This window comes from Puma concolor, chromosome B1 (assembly GCF_028749965.1).
Source record: "Puma concolor isolate L17-30 chromosome B1, mPumCon1.1.hap2, whole genome shotgun sequence".
In the NCBI taxonomy this organism is placed as follows: domain Eukaryota; kingdom Metazoa; phylum Chordata; class Mammalia; order Carnivora; family Felidae; genus Puma; species Puma concolor.
Window position 1 is genome coordinate 91869598 of NC_141670.1, and position 19942 is coordinate 91889539.

At 34.5% G+C, this 19942-nt stretch overlaps 1 non-coding gene across 1 annotated transcript; it reads left to right on the forward strand.

Moving 5' to 3' along the window:
• Positions 1 to 15288: 15288 nt before the first annotated feature.
• Positions 15289 to 15390, forward strand: LOC112859176 (U6 spliceosomal RNA). Its single transcript, XR_015250683.1, has one exon. It is a non-coding gene; the product is annotated as a U6 spliceosomal RNA (small nuclear RNA).
• The last annotated feature ends 4552 nt before the right edge of the window (positions 15391 to 19942 follow it).

Below are 19942 nucleotides of genomic sequence, written 5' to 3' on the forward strand. Positions count from 1 at the left end.
TCATATTTCACACCAAATATAAGATGATATGCTTGTTCATTATTCTCTACGTCAGTGTTCTATACTGTTTGCCAAGACTTCAATTGTTGCGTTTTTTTTTTTTTTTTATTTTGTCTTCCAACTTCTAAAAAAGTATGTCCAACTTCAAAGTAACTGAAATGAGTTTTCTCTTAAGAACAGCGGTGGTTCATATGCATATGAACATGACTGATACACACGTGTTTAAGGCAAACCTTCAGCTACAGTTAGCCAAGAAATCTGATTTCAGTAGAATATTTTATAAAAGTATGAATATGACAACAAATTTGCCTTCTAATTTTCCTTCAAAGGTTTCACTAAGAAGTCACAGTATAGCTTAGGAGTCATAAAAGTCTTTAATTTATATATCAAAGCCTGCTTTCATTTGGGCCGGGGATCTACCTAGCATGCATGATAAGCGTTCCCCAATTGCTCATGCGACTACACAGAGACAAGAGTACGGAGATTAATTGCTTTACTGCTAAGCCTAACTCAGCTATTCGAGAGGTCAGATGAAGACTGGCAAAAGTATGTGAAGACTCTCTGGAAGCCCTTAATTACAGCAAACTAGTGTGAGCAATTCGTTAAGATTTGCCTGTAACTTCTTTTTCAAACACCTGGGCTGTTAGAATTTTGGTGGATTCCACTATTCCTGCGTACTTTGGAATGAGACCAGCTCCCATCTTTTTATTGGGCAATCTGATTCGGGATTTTTAGCCACAGCCATTATTCTTGCTATATGAGGGAGATAATACTGGCTTCCTAGTTGAAGTAAAATCTATTTCATAAATTAAATTTTAAAATAAGAGAAGTTTGTTACCGGCGCGTGATGAGTGTAAATGTAGGATATTCCTCCTTTCTCAAATTCTGCCATTATAACTGTCTGCTATTCTTCACTAATATTGATTTCCATCAAAGGCGTCCCTGTAGTGAACAGCCTAAGAGCTAAGACCTTGCCTGCATAGGCTCCCTTTTTCGCACACCTGAATCTGTCCCGAATGAAATGTGTTTTACAAGAATCATGTCAAGATTTTAGTTTGTGGGCTAATACTCAGCCCACGTACTTGTACAGATTAGGATGCATCTAAAACTAATTATGTCAAATTCCCATCTGCGATACAAAATGTCTACTGCCAAAGTGTAGTGTCACTTTACCCGTCTGGGATTAGGCAAAACTCTTTAATAATTCAGAAGCAGGGGCACTGTTATAGGTAGAATCACCTCTGTGATTAAGTACTTAAAAACACAACGACAGGAGGTTGTAAAATTGGATACAAAAAACAAGGAAAATGTGGGCGCACCTTCCATTTGGTCACAATTATTTACAAGCATGAAGAAAAACTGGGATTCTTAGAAGGAGCAGAGTCCCCAGATTCATTATTCTACACTACAGACAACAAGTTCCCCTGCTTTAACTTTATGTCAATCTTCATATAAACTGGTTTTGCTGAAGAGCAGTGTACATGTGTTCTAATTCATTTGCTAATAGGCCAAACAGCCATATCAAGTGGACACGGAAGCAAGTGTTGGCTAGTTTGGAAGTATGTGGTGATTTAAACAAAAACAAAGACAACAAAAAGAGTTTTCCTTGACATATTTCATGCAAGTAAGGAACTGGTCCTCAAGACCCGAAATTTCTTTTTGTTTTTCAGGGCCAAGTTTCTATATAACCTCTTGTCCACAGAAAATAGCAAGGAAAAGCATTTGCTGTCAAGATGGATTGACAATTTATAATAATTAACATCATGAACAATAGCCTGCTCTGCTTACTTCCACTCACTAAGCAAAGTATTCAAAGTCATCGAAACTGTTTGAGAGATAATAAGGACTAAAGAACTTGCAGGTGTTACACACAGAGGCAATGAGCAATGCAGCCATTACACCACTCTAATTCCAACCAAAACAATCTCCCAGACAGTTGCAGAGGAACTTAATGGTGACTCACTATAAGGAGGAAGGTTCTTAAGTGTAGCCTTGAGCCATAAACCTTTGGAAGGAAGATTAGTAGGCAATTTTTGGCCTCATAGTTATAACCTTTATGGGTGATTCTACCTGAAATTTGGCTTCTGTCTAGCTATATGTCGGATCCTTTCAAACACCTGTGTGCCTGCGATTTGCTGCGAGGGTACCATTGCCATTTTCAGGAGAAGAATTATGCCAGCTGCTTTGGAATTGGTAAGGGATCTATTTGAGACAGAAAGAAGCCTGGGAAATGACTGAGAGTGAGAAAGCATACAATCTAGTTTAGGAGTCATGCTTTTCATGTCACATAGATGGGATTTTCTTTCCCAGGGTTGTCTTTTTGAATTCCTCCTTGAAATAGCAGCAATACTGAACTCTGATGAAACAACACCTGTTTCAATCCCCGGGCAGGGTTTTGGACAGTAATCCTTTTGGATACTGATTCATTCAAGTCTGCTAAATAATTAGTGAGTCAACTTTCCTAGTTGATTTCCATTCCTATGGGTAATACTACTCTTCTCTGATCTAAATGCTTTTATAAGATAATTCCAGAACATAGCTTATAATAAATGAGATCTAAATTTAAAAATATAATTTTCCTTTAAAAAACTTAAAGTTAGGGGCGCCTGGGTGGCGCAGTCGGTTAAGCGTCCGACTTCAGCCAGGTCACGATCTCGCGGTCCGTGAGTTCGAGCCCCGCGTCGGGCTCTGGGCTGATGGCTCAGAGCCTGGAGCCTGTTTCCGATTCTGTGTCTCCCTCTCTCTCTGCCCCTCCCCCGTTCATGCTCTGTCTCTCTCTGTCCCAAAAATAAATAAACGTTGAAAAAAAAAATTAAAAAAAAAAAAAAACTTAAAGTTATATTTATTTTTGAACTTTCTTTTTAACTAAGAATAAAAACTCGCTAACTTTGTATACTACAAAGTGTCACTTTTTACATGGAAAAAGTCAAAATATAATCTAGGACTCTACTCAATCTAGCAAATACATTCTTATGACAGTGGTTACCTTATTTACATATATTTTATTATTTTAATATAATCACTTAATAATTTGAAAATGGCATCTCTTTGTTGATTTCCTGTGAACAGTTTAGTCCATCAACAACACCCTTCACCTAACTAGTACCATCAAGAAACATGTTCCATGACCTAAATTCAGTTACATAATTTTAAAATTAAAGCAATTAGAGAATTTGCATATACTAATGTATGAATATTAATATACACCTGTGATCTATAAATGCTTCTATGTTTTTGTCATGTAAATTGATGCTTTTTAACTATTTGACTTATATACATTTTCAATATATTAGAGATTTACAAATAATTTAAAACCTTTAAGTCTTGTGTCTTATATATACAAAATATTTAAAAGAAAAAACTCAGTTACCGTTTTTAGTGTAAATTATAGGCCACAGGCCAATCGTAAGAACAAGGGGATAATAATAATTTTAAAAGAGATGTAACTAAAATATTACATATTTCAACTTTGCTGAGAAATCATACAATCAGATATTCGTTGACTCTCTAATCCTCTTGATTCACTGCAATGTCCTCCTGTATTTCTACTGAAATTCTTCATGCAGAGATCTTCAGTGATATCATTTTTAAAAGATCTACCTGATGACATGCAACACAGAAGTGTAAAAACCACATTGAACTGTTTTTAATCCACATTGAGGAACATTAGGCAGGTGGAATCCCTGTGCCATAGAAGTATGTGATGATACAAAATGCACTTCAATATCTGGAATGAAGCTTTTTGAATAGTTTGTTTTGATTTGTCCAATTTATATTATAATTAAAAACATTATACTAAACTTTTAAATGCTAGTGTAAGTCCAGAATAGAGACACAGAGAGGGATAGAGACAGAGAAAATAAAACCAAGTTACAGGCCCGCAGGGGAAAAAATTTTGTAACACATTCTAGATTTTAGACAATGACTACTTTTAACCAGTGGGTTTCACAATGAATTTTATTTTACTTGCTACTTTTTCTTGTCCATTTTAAGTTTTATACAAGCACACATAATACAAGTAACAATGAGATTAAAATAAAATTGATGTATATGATATGAAAGAGAAGAGGCTAATGCCTTACCTAATTTTAAACTAAAGAAAACTAATTGTGTGCAACTTTTAAATTTAATATTCTAATCTATGTTGCCTTAATATGTTTTTAGTATTTCATATTTTACACTGTTAAAATGCTGATTATTCAATAGAAATGAATAACCATCACTATGGGGAAAGAAATCAGATTTCAATGTAAATTAAACATTTTAAATAATTTACCTGAAATTATGACTATCAGGTATTGGACATTATTTTTTTTCACATATGTTCTCAAAATTATGTAATATTACATTGTAATAAAGTAAAGCTTATTAAATTATTTTAACATAATATTTGAATTTTGAATATTGCTATCACTATATTCTTACTATTATTATTTCTTAAAATGAATATTTATTTTTAAAGGGAAAGAAATATGTACATATACAAAATTAGCAATAGAGCTTTCCTGACTGTTCAAATCCCACTCAATGACTCAGGCGTGACCCCTGTGAAAATGATACTGGCATAACAAACTAAAATACCATTCCGAAATGTATTTGAAATAAAATATAATTTTTATTAGCAACTGTAGACGTTGGCTGTTGTTTATTTTAAACTAGGCTGTTCTGAGAATGACCTGGTGAGGTATCTGGAGAACTATTAGTAATTTCTTTGAGCACATTAAACAGTCATGTGATTTGTAAGTTAACAACACGGTCATGTCCTGGATGCCGAGGCAATGTTTATGGAATTCACATCTTACATATTTTAACTACTACTCACATACTGTAACTTGGCAATATTTTTATTCAGAATTCTCTTAACTCATCTTTACTAAGGTAAAAGAAACTGTTATCTTCATTTAATGTAGAATACTAATTAAGATAAACATCTTTATCTTAAAAAGATAAACATCTCTTTTGTGGGTTTAATGCCATCTAATCTCCGTGGTGCTTAACAATTTGTGAAGTATGTGCATCTTTTGCACCAAAAAACATAAATATGTGGTATTTAATATGATAGAAATTTTTAATGTAAAATAATTTTTTAAAAAGCTTCTGGTACATAACACAATGGAAAAAATGAATACATTTAATAAATACCATTGCAATGTGTTTTGATTTGTAAGGATCTATTTTATACTAAGCCCCAACAAGAGTAATGCCACTTAACTTTTGATCAAAAGTGTCTATCCTTATTTTTCATGCATTTTAAGTGAATACATTCTTTAGTGTTTTGAGGCCTACAGCCACTTGGAGTGTATTCTCAGAGGGTTCAAAATATAACATTAGACTTCTGTTTCACTTTGATATTTTCTTTTATGGCAGCTATAACAAATAACCTAAGGCGGTTCTGTTCTGTGATAAGGGAATATTAATTCCCAGGAACAGATGTGAATTTCTCAGTTTTCTTGCCAGGTACAATTTGGAAAATACAGTTGCTATTTTTTTTTTTTTTTTTTTCCACAATTTCACTTTTGCTCTTCTGACTCAGCACTGGTTACATAGCTCAAAACGGGATATACCTTTGGTAAACTATTCGAATAGAACTGTTAGAGGGCACTTTCAAATACTTTTCTGGTTTTTATTTTCTGTTGTGTTTAATTTCCAAGCACCTTTTTGATTGACAATATAATATGTTAGAGACATCTAAGTAAACATTTGCAAGTTATGGCCAACTACAAATTTTTAAGGCAACTACAAACTTTAGAGTAAACAGTCCACACAAAACTGCTCTCTTCTCTCCTTTTTTTAATGTTTATTTATTTTTGAGACATAGAGAGACAGAGAGAGAGAGAGTTTGCGAGTGGAGGAGGGGCAGAGAGAGAGAAAAAGACACAGAATCGGAAGTAGGCTCCAGGCTCTGAGCTGTCAGCACAGAACCGGATGTGGGGCTGGAACGCATGAACCATGAGACAATGACCTGAGCCTAAGTCGGACACCCAACCAACTGAGCCACCCAGGAGACCCAAACTGCCCTCTTTTCAGACTGCAACTGCATGTTGGAGGAATGGGGTTTACATAATAGCTACCTTTGTGTTTGACAATTCACTAGAAAATCTCACAGAATTCATTTAAGGTGATTATATTTGTGACTACAGCTTATTATGAGGAAAGAACACTGCTTGAAATCAGTCAAAGGAAGAAGTACATAGGGCACAGTCCAGGACAAGGTTCCAAACATGGAGTTTCCAATATTCTCAACTCAGGTGTTACAGACAAGTTACTTTTCCAGCATTAATATGTAACAGTAGACATTGACTATTGGTAACCAAGGAAGCTCCTGAGTCTTTGGTGTCTAGAGTTTTTACTGGGGCTCAGTCACATACTACCCTTGTGGCTGAACTTTATTCTCTGGCCCCTGCTGAGGTCAGGTTAAAACTATTATTCTTCAGTGTATTCTGCAGGCAGAACTGATACCATGTGGTCCAATGCCCCCATCATGAAACATGTTGTTAAACTGTTGTTGGCCAAAGTCCCCAGGCAAACAAAGTCACTCCCATCAGCAAGGATATTCCAATTGCCTAAGGACCATCTTGAGAACAAAGGCCTAGTCTACCTTAGGGTAGAGTTAATTCTTCACTACATAACAAATAACATAACTAGAACTGAAAAAAATATATATATTTAATTCAGCAAATGTGTAATGTAATAATTTTTATTATCGTTTCTCCCATATTTGGTCTTTCCAATAATTCCTATCACTTAACTCACAATTAGAGCAAAACTATGATATAATTCAGGGAAACTGCCTTACATATTATTAAGACCTTTCTCTACGGATTTAGATGGTCCTGGTTTTGCATCTCAGGTCAGTTTTTAAGGGTGTGACATTTAAAATTCCAGAACAGAAAGTGTTTTCCACTCTTTATTTCCAGAATCAGCTCCTAAATTAAAGAGAAATTCTCATGAGTGCATCCTTCAAATCTCACTTCATGGGGATACTTTCCTAGTGGTTTTGTCCAAAAAGAAAACACAGGGAAAAGAAGCGCACATACCTCCAATTCCCTTCTCTTTGTTGCTTCTCTATTTCCCCTTTCTCTGAATAGAAAATCCTTCTTCTACATGAACTAGTCAACTAGTGAATGAAACTTGTAGATCCTTATCATCCACACAATGCTCACAATCAATAAATGAACGGCAGGCAAGTTTGGGTATATGAGATGAGGGTACATAATCACAAACAACAAAGAACTCCTAAAAAACAAGAAAAAGACAATGATCCTACAGAAATTGGAAAAGATTATTAACATGAAATGTACACAAGAAGACATACAAAACCGATGAAGCACAAAAAGATGCTCAGCTCCAATAAAAAGTAGAGAAAAACAAATTATAATGAGAAAAAACTGTAATTTTTGCAAAGTGTATTTCTAAGAACACATTATTGAATACAATTATTAGTCTGAGATCAAGAACCGTGTTTACATTGTCTTCTGATGTATCCCAAGGATTAACATGTTAGTTTGCATATAATAAACACTCATTGAATATTCATTAATGCATGAATAGATTTCAAAGTATAAATCTGAAGTGAATACATTTTGTTTCTGATTAAGACAAATTCCTAAGCTGTGATCATGTACTGAACCAGCTATAATGTTGACATTTTTATGAAATTTGCAGAGCTTACCCTGGACATATTGCTAACTGTATGTCCAGCCCAGCCCTACGTGGAAGAAGTAGATTGTAGTAAGTGCCCAGATAATACCAATGCAATTAAGGCACCAGAGCACAAAGCTACTTGCAAAACCTAATTATAGTAACTAAATCCTTGCATGTATACAGTTATACATTTATATACATATATATCAAGTATCTACTTGTGACCTCATCATAACATGGTAAAATTCATGGTATAGTTTGGTTCTGCAAACACAGTGAAACAATGAAAAAAATCAACTCAGAAGCATTTAGTAATATAGTCAAGGCTAGACAAACTTAGTTACTAACAAAGGAGCTAGAAGAATAACTGTCTTCTGACTTTCAGCCCATTACTCTGCTTCCCCAGCGTAGGAAATCTTTCTTTTTTTTTTTTTTTAATTTTTTTTAATGTTTATTTATTTTTGATACATGGAGAGACAGAGCATGAGCAGGGGAGGGGCAGAGAGACAGGGAGACAGAATCCAAAGCAAGCTCCAGGCTCTGAGCTGTCAGCACAGAGCCAGATGCAGGGCTCGAACTCACGAGCTGCAAGATCATGACCTGAGCCTAAGTCGGACGCTTAACCAACTGAGCCACCCAGGCACCCCAGAAATCTTTCTAATTAATTGTAGAAAACCCAAAAGTTATAATCACACGTACAAAGTAGCATTGAAAATAATAAAATAGTAATAAAATAAAATGTATAATTAAAGAAGAGATAAAACTAATTTTGCATCTATCTTCTATCTATGTATCTATCTATCTTTATAAATATTTTTCAACTAGTGCTTTCTAAAAATCTAATTTCAGGGGCGCCTGGGTGGCGCAGTCGGTTAAGCGTCAGACTTCAGCCAGGTCACGATCTCGCGGTCCGTGGGTTCGAGCCCCGCGTCAGGCTCTGGGCTGATGGCTCGGAGCCTGGAGCCTGTTTCCGATTCTGTGTCTCCCTCTCTCTCTGCCCCTCCCCCGTTCATGCTCTGTCTCTCTCTGTCCCAAAAATAAATAAAAAACGTTGAATAAAAACTAATTTCACACCTAATGCATAAGATATAAAAGGGGAAAAACAACCATGATAATGGTTTTCCCCTTTCTCTTACTAGGTTATTGCTTTATAGCTCAGTTCTTTTTTCAGCACTTTTTCAGTTATCAGCCCATTGGTACTAAAGGCCCATTTCTTCCTGAGATTACCATGTTCCTCTAATTTTTTTTTAACAGACTTTGTTCTTTAGAGCAGTTTTAGATTCACAGCAAAATTAAGCAGAAGGTACAGGGATTTCTCATATGCTCTTGGCCCCACACATACTCAGCCTTTCCACCCATGAACATTCTGTCCTAGAGTGATGTTATCTGTTGCAACCAATGAACCTATGTTGACACATCATTGTCACCCAAAGTTCACTGGTTACATTAAAGCCTGTTTTTGATCTTGTAGATTCTACAGGCTTCAGTAGATGTATAATCACATATGTCCACCATTACAGTATCCTACAGAGTTGTTTCGCTGCCCTAAAAATCCTCTGTGCCCTGCCTTTTCACTTCTCCCTTCCCACACCTCTGGAAACCAGTGTTATTTTTACTGCCTTTCATAAACTGTCACACATAATTGGAATTGTACTTTATGTAGCCTTTTAAGATTGGCTTCTTTCATTTAGTAACATGCATTTAGGTTTCCTCAATGGCTTTTCATGGCTTGATAGTTCATTTCTTTATAGCGCTGAATAATATTCCAACCATGGTCTTTTGGATAATTATTCTTTCAGTCTCAGGAGGGCTTTCTAGTCTTTATGCTTTCACTGTATATTAATTTTAATCAAAAGAAAATAACTAGTAGGGAATAGTTGTTCTATCTCTGTTTTATAACAGAATGGACTTAAAATTTGAAAGTTAATGATTTGTCAAAGGTTTAGTCAAATAGCTCAACCAACTTAGTGTATACCTGATATTCCTGTGGTCTTGAGAATGTTTTATTCTCCTAAGTTCTACTCAATTTTAATTCCAGATTTCCATCAAACTAAAGTTCTAACAAGTATGAAGGTCATCTTTTGTTCTCCCATTGCCATATAACTCAATAAAATCAAATAGCCTTGATTTATAAGGAAGCAAATGTGTGTGTTCATTTCTGTGTGCGTTACTTACCTATTACAAACTGGCCAAATATTTTATCGACATCAACAATATTATTATTATTATTAATACTATTTCTATAACTTTCATAATTGTCATCATTATTTTCTTAATTTTCTTCCAAAGTCTATCAAACACACAAGCTAATATATCATTTTCACTTTAAAAATTAGAATCATAAAACACAATCTATTTCTCCACATAATATTTTAGAGGCCTATAACTTGTTCAGTTTTTAAATTTTAACAACCACATGAATTCTTTTTTTAGATTTTTGACTCATAGTGATACACTATGATAAATAGTTTTTGCTTATTTTCTGAAGAACAAGCAATATCTTTCTGGATACAATTTCATTGAGAACTCATGATTTCATAATACTTTTTATTAAGAGATGTTAGGAATTCTTAAAAACTGAGCATTATTTTTTTTTTCTGACCCCTACATTTAATTTCATTGGCAGGTATTATAAAACAAATACATTACATCAATACAAATATTTGAATTGTGCTGCTTGACCAGGATAAGTCAATACAATACATTATGGTGGAATATTTCCATGTCATAGAGTCACCAGAGAAAATGAAATAATTATTAAGAAAATATCTTAATATTATCAAACCACCTCATTCAAAAGAAACATATTTGAGTTTTAACTTTCAAAAATAAAGTTAGCTCCTGCTATCTAAATTATCTGTTGAACACAGGCACGAAGGCTTCAAAAGGCAAAAACGTGACATGTTCATGGGGAAATATAAGATGATTCTGTCTTTCCCTCAAAGTTAGGTAGAAAATATTGAATAGATTTATCTCTGTAATGTAGTTATGTTGACAATATCACATATTGCATTATGTTTTACCAACACTGTTTTTCACAATTCAAGATGTTCAGGGTCAATTCAGCATCTATTGATTTTACGTACTTTGAACAACTCTTTCTCTCTCTTAATATCCTCTTCCCTCTCCTCCTTTTCTCCCTCCTTTCCTTCCTTTCTCTGTCTTTGTCTCTGCCTCTGTCTTTGTCTCTGTCTCTCTCCCTACGACTGCACTGCATCTTTCTATGCAGCTGCACATATGTATCAAGTAATATTGATTTTACATGCTCAACATAGCTACTATATACCTACAACCTAATGAAAATTTGTTGACGAATACAAAATGATTTTATTAAGACATTATGAGGCCATAATGTATGAGCATACAAAGAAATACAAACAAAGGTCTATGCTGGAATCAGCTAGAAGGTGCAAAAAAGGCATAACAAGAATCTGAGCTGCTATTGAAATGATCTTTAAAGGAATTTGAGTTCAAAGTGGAATAGCAAATCGTTTTGTTCTCAAGTACAATGTTACTTTATCTTACAATTTGACCTTAATGGCTAAACTAATTTCACTTTATAAATGTAAATAATAAATGGAGCAATAAAGAAAGAGCAAAAGTAGGCATCATCTCAAAGAGATATCACTCATTTTTACCTGCATTAGAGCTAAAAGACAAAGTGCCCCCAAATCCTTGGTATCACGTAATACAATACAGGAGCTATGTATATTGTTAAAATCTGTATCATTGTCTTTCTTTTAAAATATATTCCAAAATTATGTCATAAACTTTTTAAATATCAAAAATAAACATTGGGTATCAAAGTAACAGCAAAATGAAAACAGAGATGCTCTTTGCCAGGATGCCTGAGTGAGACAGTTATATACTGGCAACAGAGTTCATCTGTAGACAAAAACATCTGGCAACAAGTTTATCATAATAGTCTATTGATGTCAATTATTTGAAATTTATGACTTGAAAACAAAGCAGATTAATCTTTTGTCTTACAAAATTTTAATGAGTAATACTTTTGTTGATAGTTTAATAGTTTAGGTGGACCTAAAGTAAAAATATCCCCCATATAACAATCCAGTCATTTAACACAAAGTTACCATTTAGTTAATCCATGGGAATAGAGAAAAAAGGCTGTCTAAATTCTAGAGTATCATAACTTGATTGGTAGAAGCCCGCTGAGGAATTCAATAGATGTATTAAAACGCTGTTACATTTTCTAAATGATCTCCATTAGGTTTTTTATACTAATAAAACATAAAAAGGTAGAGTGAAAACAAAGAGTGCCAATAAGCAAAGGAAAAATTTAAATAGTTACTTATTAATTTTGTTCCAGTGTATTTTGTTCCCAAATTTTTAATTAGAATATAACTGGGGTTTATGAGGATTTTGAAATAGGCCAAGGTGAGAGGAACACAATCCTGAAAGGTATTATAAACACAAAGGCAGTGTTTACCTACGGGAACTGCTTTGATGCTGGTGAGCAGAGAATTTTGTTCAAAGAAAAAAATGAGTTCCATTCATGTGTTCAACCAGTGGGATAATAGCGAAAGTAGTCTAATGATAGATTCATTGAAATATTCAAACATTTTAATTTAAGATTTAGTCCAACTTAATATAATTTAAAATAGTTTCAAAAACACAAACCTTTGTGGGGCGCCTGAGTGGCTTAGTGGGTTAAGCTTCCGACTTTGGCCCAGGTCATGATCTCACCGCTGGTGACTTCAAGCCCCAAGTCAGGCTCTGACAGCTCAGAGCCTGGAGCCTGCTTCGGAATCTGTGTCTCCCTCTCTCTCTGCCCCTTCCCTGCTCACGCTCTGTCTCTCTCTCTCTCTCTCTCAAAAATAAATTAAAAAAAAATATTTTTTTAAATACACACCTTTGCTCTTGTATTTATTCCAACTGTGGGGCATTTAAAAATATTCATTTGTGTGGCGCCTAGGTAGCTCAGTTGGTTAAGTATCCGAATTCGGCTCAGGACATGATCTTGCTGGTTGTGGGTTCCGGCCCCACATAGGTCTCTGTGCTGACAGCTCAGAGCCTGGAGCCTGTGTTGGATTCTGTGTCTCCCTCTCACTCTCTACCCCTTTCCTACTCATGCACATGAGCCTGGGCGCGCTCTCTGTTTCTCTCAAAAATAAATAAACATTAAAATATATACTTTTTTTCTAACTTAAAATCATTCAATTATGAATGCAAAAGTGTTACCTGGTTATGAAGTATAAATTACCTTAATTTATTAGTTTATCTCATTTAGAAAATCTATATAAATCATCGCACACTTGGGCAGCTCAGTGGGTTAAACGCCCGGCCTTCGGCTCAGGTCATGATCTCCCACTTCCTGGGTTCGAGCCCCGCCTCAAGGTTTGTGCTGACAGCTCAGAGCCTGGAGCCTGCTTCCGATTCTGTGTCTCCCTCTCTCTGTGCCTCTCCCCCACTCATGCTCTGTCTCTCTCTGTCTCAAAAATAAAGATAAACATTAAAAAAAAAGTTAAGTGGATGTGTCTATCTTCAATAACATGTTTGTATACATATATGTATATTAGTATTCATATATATAGTATATATTATAAATATATGTATATGCATGTATATATTTGTTAGTTTCTTCTAGACCTCATAAAAAAAAAAAGAACCCCATGTTTTCTCCTTCGGGTATTACTCATCATTGAAAAACTTTAATGGTCTTGTTTGCTTTGGTCCTTTGTGAGCACCTGGATGGATGTGGGGAAGCCTCTAAGACTTGCACAGGTGCAAACCTGGGTTAAACCAATAGTGCTATTGATCACTTAAAGTTACTAGTAGCTTCATACGCAAAGCAATAATCATAAAACTATTAGACCCATTAATGGTTATAATGAAGAATTGTGTTTTAAAACTAAATTTATTTAAAAAAGAAACAAATGGGCACCTGGGTGGCTCAGTCGGTTGAGCGTCTGACTTCAGCTCAGGTCACGATCTCACGGTTCGTGAGTTCGAGCCCCGCGTCAGGCTCTGGGCTGATGGCTCAGAGCCTGGAGCCTGCTTCTGATTCTGTGTCTCCCTCTCTCTCTGCCCCTCCTCCATTCATGCTCTGTCTCTCTCTGTCTCAAAAATAAATAAACATTAAAAAAAATTAAAAAAAAAGAAACAAACAAAAACTGACATCATATCCAGTCCTAAAAGCAAATTTATGCAAATCAAAACATGAAACGTAGGCTTTTCATGAAAATACTACCAATACTAAGTGATCTCTTGTTAATCCTTCTAATAAGACATAGCAGACACAAAGAAAAAACATGCATAAAAACTTGTATAAATTTATATTCTTTCAGGAATATACCATTTATAATTACATCAACAACCTTATTTTGAAATAAAATTCAGAGCCTTAGTTTTTCAATGACATATATCTTAGATGTGAAAAATTCATGTAGTTCAATTTTTGTTTTTTTTTTAATGATAAGAGCAAAAAATATATTTTTTTCCCTCTAGTGAGCAATTTCTCTATATCTAGGACAGAGCATACAAACACATTGTTGCTGGGTGGTATGTCATAAAAACCCATTTATGGGGCGCCTGGGTGGCTCAGTTGGTTGAGCACCCGACTTCGGCTCAGGTCATGATCTCACAGTTAGTTCGTGAGTAAAAGCCCCTCATCGGGCTCTGTGCTGACAGCTCAGAGCCTGGAGCCTGTTTCCGATTCTGTGTCTCCCTCTCTCTCTGCCCCTCCCCTGCTCATGCTCTGTCTCTCTCTCTGTCTCAAAAATAAATAAAACATTAAAAAAATTAAAAAAAAAATTAAATTATGTGTGACATATGTGTCTAAGGTTTTATTAAACAGAAAAAAAATCCATACTTCCAAGGGGAAAATATACCGATAAAGTTTTTGCTTTTGTATTTTAAATAGATTTTAACTATTTTAACTTTTTCCCATTGTTAGAGTCTTACACTGGAATATGGTTAATATGATCTGTACATGGAAATGGGTAGAGCAAGACAGCTTTGTTCCCTCTATCTACTCTTATTATTTTAGAATGAATAGTGTATATATCCAGGTAAATTATCCTTAGTATTCATCTTTGTCACTTTTTCTTTTTCTTTCTGACAGTCGTTATCTATTTCTATCACTCTCTATGCAATGTGAGTCTCAGATTGGGTATTCACTACAACTGTTGATTTCCAGTACCTGATCTGAAAACCAAACATGAGAGAATTCAAAAGGAGAGAGAGTCTAAATATCCATTCAGAGAATATCTCCCATGCTTGAGATTTTACTCTAAATGGTGTTACCATTTCAATACAAAATCAGTCTGCAGGATTGTACAGTGAGCATGACATGTAACTGTCAGCCCTGACACAACCTGTTTCAAAATCTCAATAAAGGATTCAAAGAAAAATATGAAATTTCCTTATGGTGTCTTTGAAAACGACTAGAAAATGATTCCCAGTATCTGGGAGATATTTTCACTAACTGTAATATCTATTGAAAAGAGTTGAACTGAAATATAAGTAATTTAAAACATCTCTTGCTATGCCATGCTATGCCAATGAAAACCAAGGTGAGTTATCCCAAAAAAGAATTAGATGAAAGGATCATCTCTTTTTCCTTAGTCCGTTAAACCCCAGCCTCGGATTCTGCCACTTGAATAGAAAAGACAATGAACTCTTGTGTTCCTTGGGCAGCACCTGTACTTGAATTGGAACAATACAGAGATTAGCGTGGTCCCTGCACAAAGATGACAGCAGGATGATGAACTCTTAAATGTAAACTCTGGAAAACATTTGGCTGTAGGACTTTTAAGGTGTAACAATTAAACTCCTAGGTAAACCAATGGGATTTGATGAGGAGACATTAAAGGTTACACTACAAAGTGAGGTATAGTGTGATTTTCAAAAGTTAAAAATGTTTAAGCAAGCCAGGATGATTTAAGGCAGACACATTTTCTATATCCTATATATGAAGTACCTTTTTATGAGACAGGTGGAGGAGTTGGGATTAAGTTTTGTCTCACATTGGCAAATCTACATAAACTAGATATTTGCCAGATGTTGGGAAAGGAAAGCTATACATATCAGACCGCTTTTATGTGAACATCTGAAAACATTATCCCACCAGCACAAATGTGGATAATAAAATGGGTCCATGACAACATAGGTATCCTATATGATGACGCACAATATCTCAAGGTTAAAAGCAACTTGTTCTATGATAAAGGAGAAAATAATCATTCAGACATAAATACTATTGGGAAAGCAGGAAAAAAAAAAAGGATAAAAGAAATTTTCCTGAGGAGTTAGAAAAAAAATAGGTCTATGAAATAGGATTATATATTACAGAAAATTAAATATGTTTTACAATTGTGTAGCATCGTTCTGTAAAAAGAAAAAAAAAAGGATAGAAGAAGATATAAATAGGAAAATTGAGATTAAAAGCACAAGCTGAAATCCAAAAAGAGAATGATATTTAAGTGAATTAAGTCTTTGCTACTGGCCACATTTGAAGCGACCAAATAGTATTTATGCAATGGAACAAAGAGTAGGATAAATATAACTGGAAAGTCTTCCCCCCCCAAAAAAGATAGTAACAGGAATGAAAGCTACCTTGGAAACAAAAAGAACAAAATTCTGACAGTGGAAAGTGGAATTAATATAATGGTGGAAAACTGAAAACTATCTGCAAGAATTCAGGAAGAAATGACAACAACATCAAATAACAAGAGTAAGGATAATAAGCATTAGGATAACATTTGGTGATGACATAAAAGCAAAAGACATTCCGAATGAAAATATGAAATATTGAAATAGAAATAAATATCAGATATTTTCAGGGCTTAAAAATACATGCTATATGCAGAATAAAAATTCTTAACACAGGAGAAAATCAATAAAATTCTACACATCCTTAAACACATTATATCATATTTTAGAAGAGAAAAAAGAGACCCTTGTGAGTAGGATTCTTTGTACCATATTCTTTTTTTTTTTTCTTACTTGGTAATCTCTGCTGTAAAGAACACTGTTAATATTTTTATACAACATTCTTATTAAATTGTTTTATTATCTGGTCATTCATAGATTATGTTGAAGTTTCTATATAAATAACTACATTATCAAAACAATTACATTATATAGAAGTAAGCACAATTTTTTAATGTTCTTTCAATTTCATATGGAATCTAATATCTGGCTTCTGCCTTACTTAGTGATGAAGACATCCAGTACAAAATTGAATAGTCGGAATAACAATTCATACTTACATTGTTCCTAATATTAGTAGGGATGCTAGTGAATTTCAATATTAAGTATAATGTCTTTTAAAAATTTTTTTGTAGGGGCGCCTGGGTGGCGCAGTCGGTTAAGCGTCCGACTTCAGCCAGGTCACGATCTCGCGGTCCGTGGGTTCGAGCCCCGCGTCGGGCTCTGGGCTGATGGCTCAGAGCCTGGAGCCTGTTTCCGATTCTGTGTCTCCCTCTCTCTCTGCCCCTCCCCCGTTCATGCTCTGTCTCTCTCTGTCCCAAAAATAAATAAACGTTGAAAAAAAAAATTTTTTTTGTAGATACTAAAGAATAAAGTCAACCAAAGTTGTAGAAGACCTTAATATTGAAAATTACAGACTATTATTAAAGAACAAAAAGTATGTCTAGGAAGAATCAAAATTATAAAGATGTCCTTTTTTGTAGTTAACTTATAAATCCAGTGCCAATCTATCAATACATTAATGAGATATTTTATAAAACTTGAGAAAATGATTCCAAAATTCATATAGAGGACCAAATTAATTGTAAAAATACAATATGTCTAACCAACGAGAGAGAATCACATTAAAACTGAGAATATAATTTTGACAAAAGTATAAACTGCTAACCAGTGAGACAGAGATTGGGTTAGATATAGAGAAATAAATGCATATAGTTATTTGCTATAGTCACATATGACATGTGATGTAAGAGACATTACATATTAGTAAATTGAGTGTGAAATATCTATCACATACAAATATACATATATAAACATACATATATAGCACATAAATACCTATATACACAATTGAATCCCTACTTCATATCATATAGTATAAAATTCCAGGTGGATTAATATATAAATGAGAAAAATAAAAATTTAAATTATTAAATAAAAATATAGAAGAATTACCTCATTGATATTCTCACTATATCTCACTATATGAAAAGATTAAAAATAATACAGACACAGAAAAAAGCCTAAAGAAAAATATTCATTTATTCATTCATTCAACAAATACTAAACAATTGCCCTGTTACAGAAATTCTTCCAGATGCTTAGAATGCAGCAGTTAATGCAAAACTTTCTGCATCCATAAAGTTTAAATTTTTGCAATTAATAATTTAACTGCATTCAAAAGGATGTACAAATTTGAAATGAGAAGACACATTTGAAACATATCACCCAAAGAAACATTATACTCAATTTAATTTTTTTAATTAAAAAAATAGAAAACCAACCAAATAAACAACAACAACAAACAAATATAAGGGATACTATGGTATTCACCATTTGCTTCTTTCCAATTATTCCTCATCTCTCTACCATTTTCCAGTTCCCAGGACACTAAATTTTGTATATTTTATCAAGGTGATGCCTTACTTCTAGCTTCACATTTGGGTTTGGTCGATGGGATCCATCGATCAACAGGAGATGGGAAGGCATGGGAAGAGGAGGACGAGGAAGTTACGTTTCTGACTACCTGCCTTCTTGGACACATTGTGTTAAGTGCATCCCTCTACCAACAGCACATCATCTGTAAGGCAGACATCTCCTATAACTCCTGTTCCCATGCATGTTCTAGAAATCACTTTCTCTATCAGATACGCTAGTATCAACAACTCCCTTGATGTTTTTAGCCCCAGGGTGCTTCAACACTTCTTGTTGATTTGCCTGAACACTGCCCATGTCTGTGTAAAGTGGTCTTTTCTTAAACTCCTCAGTTATCTCATTTGAGTATACATCAGTTTTCTGTTAGAACCCGCCCCCATAATAATTGACAATAAAAACGAAGAGGAAAGTCAAGGAAAAGCAAATCTTATTTGTCAATATACCCATACAAAATCAAATTAACCTCAGTAGGAATCATCAGAGAAATAGAACACAAAACAACCAAAATTTGGCAGCTCCAACCCATTAGAAAGACAGTAATTTAAAAATCTGAGAACATCATCAAGTGCTGACAAAGATATGGGAAAGCTCGTTGGCAAGGGTTTTCTTGTTTTAATTTGAGAAAGAGAGAGAGAGAGAGAGAGAGAGAGAGAGGCAGGGAGGAGAAGCAGAGAGAGAGAGAGAGAGAGAGAGAGAGAGAGAGAAAATCTTAAGTGGACTCCATGCTTAGCATGGAGCCAGACGCATGACTCAATCCTACGACTCTAGGATCATGACCTGAGCCGAAATCAAGAGTTGGAAGTTCAACTGAGTGAGCCACCCAGGGGCCCCTACAATTACTTTTAATGAACAATTTGGATACATATAGCAGAGTTATATACTCTATATTTTAAACATGTGTACTATTTATATACTTTATACATATAAATATAAGCAAGGGTGTGTATATAGATGTATCTCCTGAGTTTTTGCATATGTACAGAACATTTATTTCAACTTTGTTACCAGAAAAAACTATTTTTCAAATAATTTAAAATGCAGAATAATTACTCATTGGGGATGCAAATATAAATTTTATCATATTTATGAAATGGAATGAATTAAATAGTTTAAGCATTTCATGTTTCTTAGAAAACAATAAGCTCTCCACTAAAAACAGACAAATAGTATTTGAAAAGTTTAAAATATCATCATTGGTAGGTGTGATAAATGCAGCACTACTCATGATGGAGCACAAAGATGGAAAGAATCTCTTCGATTGCATAGGTCAGCATGGGACTTCAGAGTGATCAAAAACAATCTCTGTTGCTTGCCTCAGTGTGATTTAAATGTTCCATAAGTTTCCATCTAAAAATGTTTCAACATACATTGGAATGAGTCCAATATTTATAGTAATAAATCAATAAGAAGGATATTATTCATAAATTCCACTAAAAATCTTAAAACATAATAATATTGGTAGCCAGCTGTTACCTTGGAGAACTTTATACATTACAGTAACACTTCGAACGTATGTGCTTTACTCCTTCAGTATTATCCTGGCTAACTTTATATATATTTTTTAACGTTAATTCATTTTTGAGACACAGAGACAGAGTGTGAGTGGAGGAGGGAGGGAGAGAGGTGGGCACAGAATCCCAGCTGTTAGCACAGAGCCCAAAACAAGGCTTCAACTCATGAACCGGGAGAT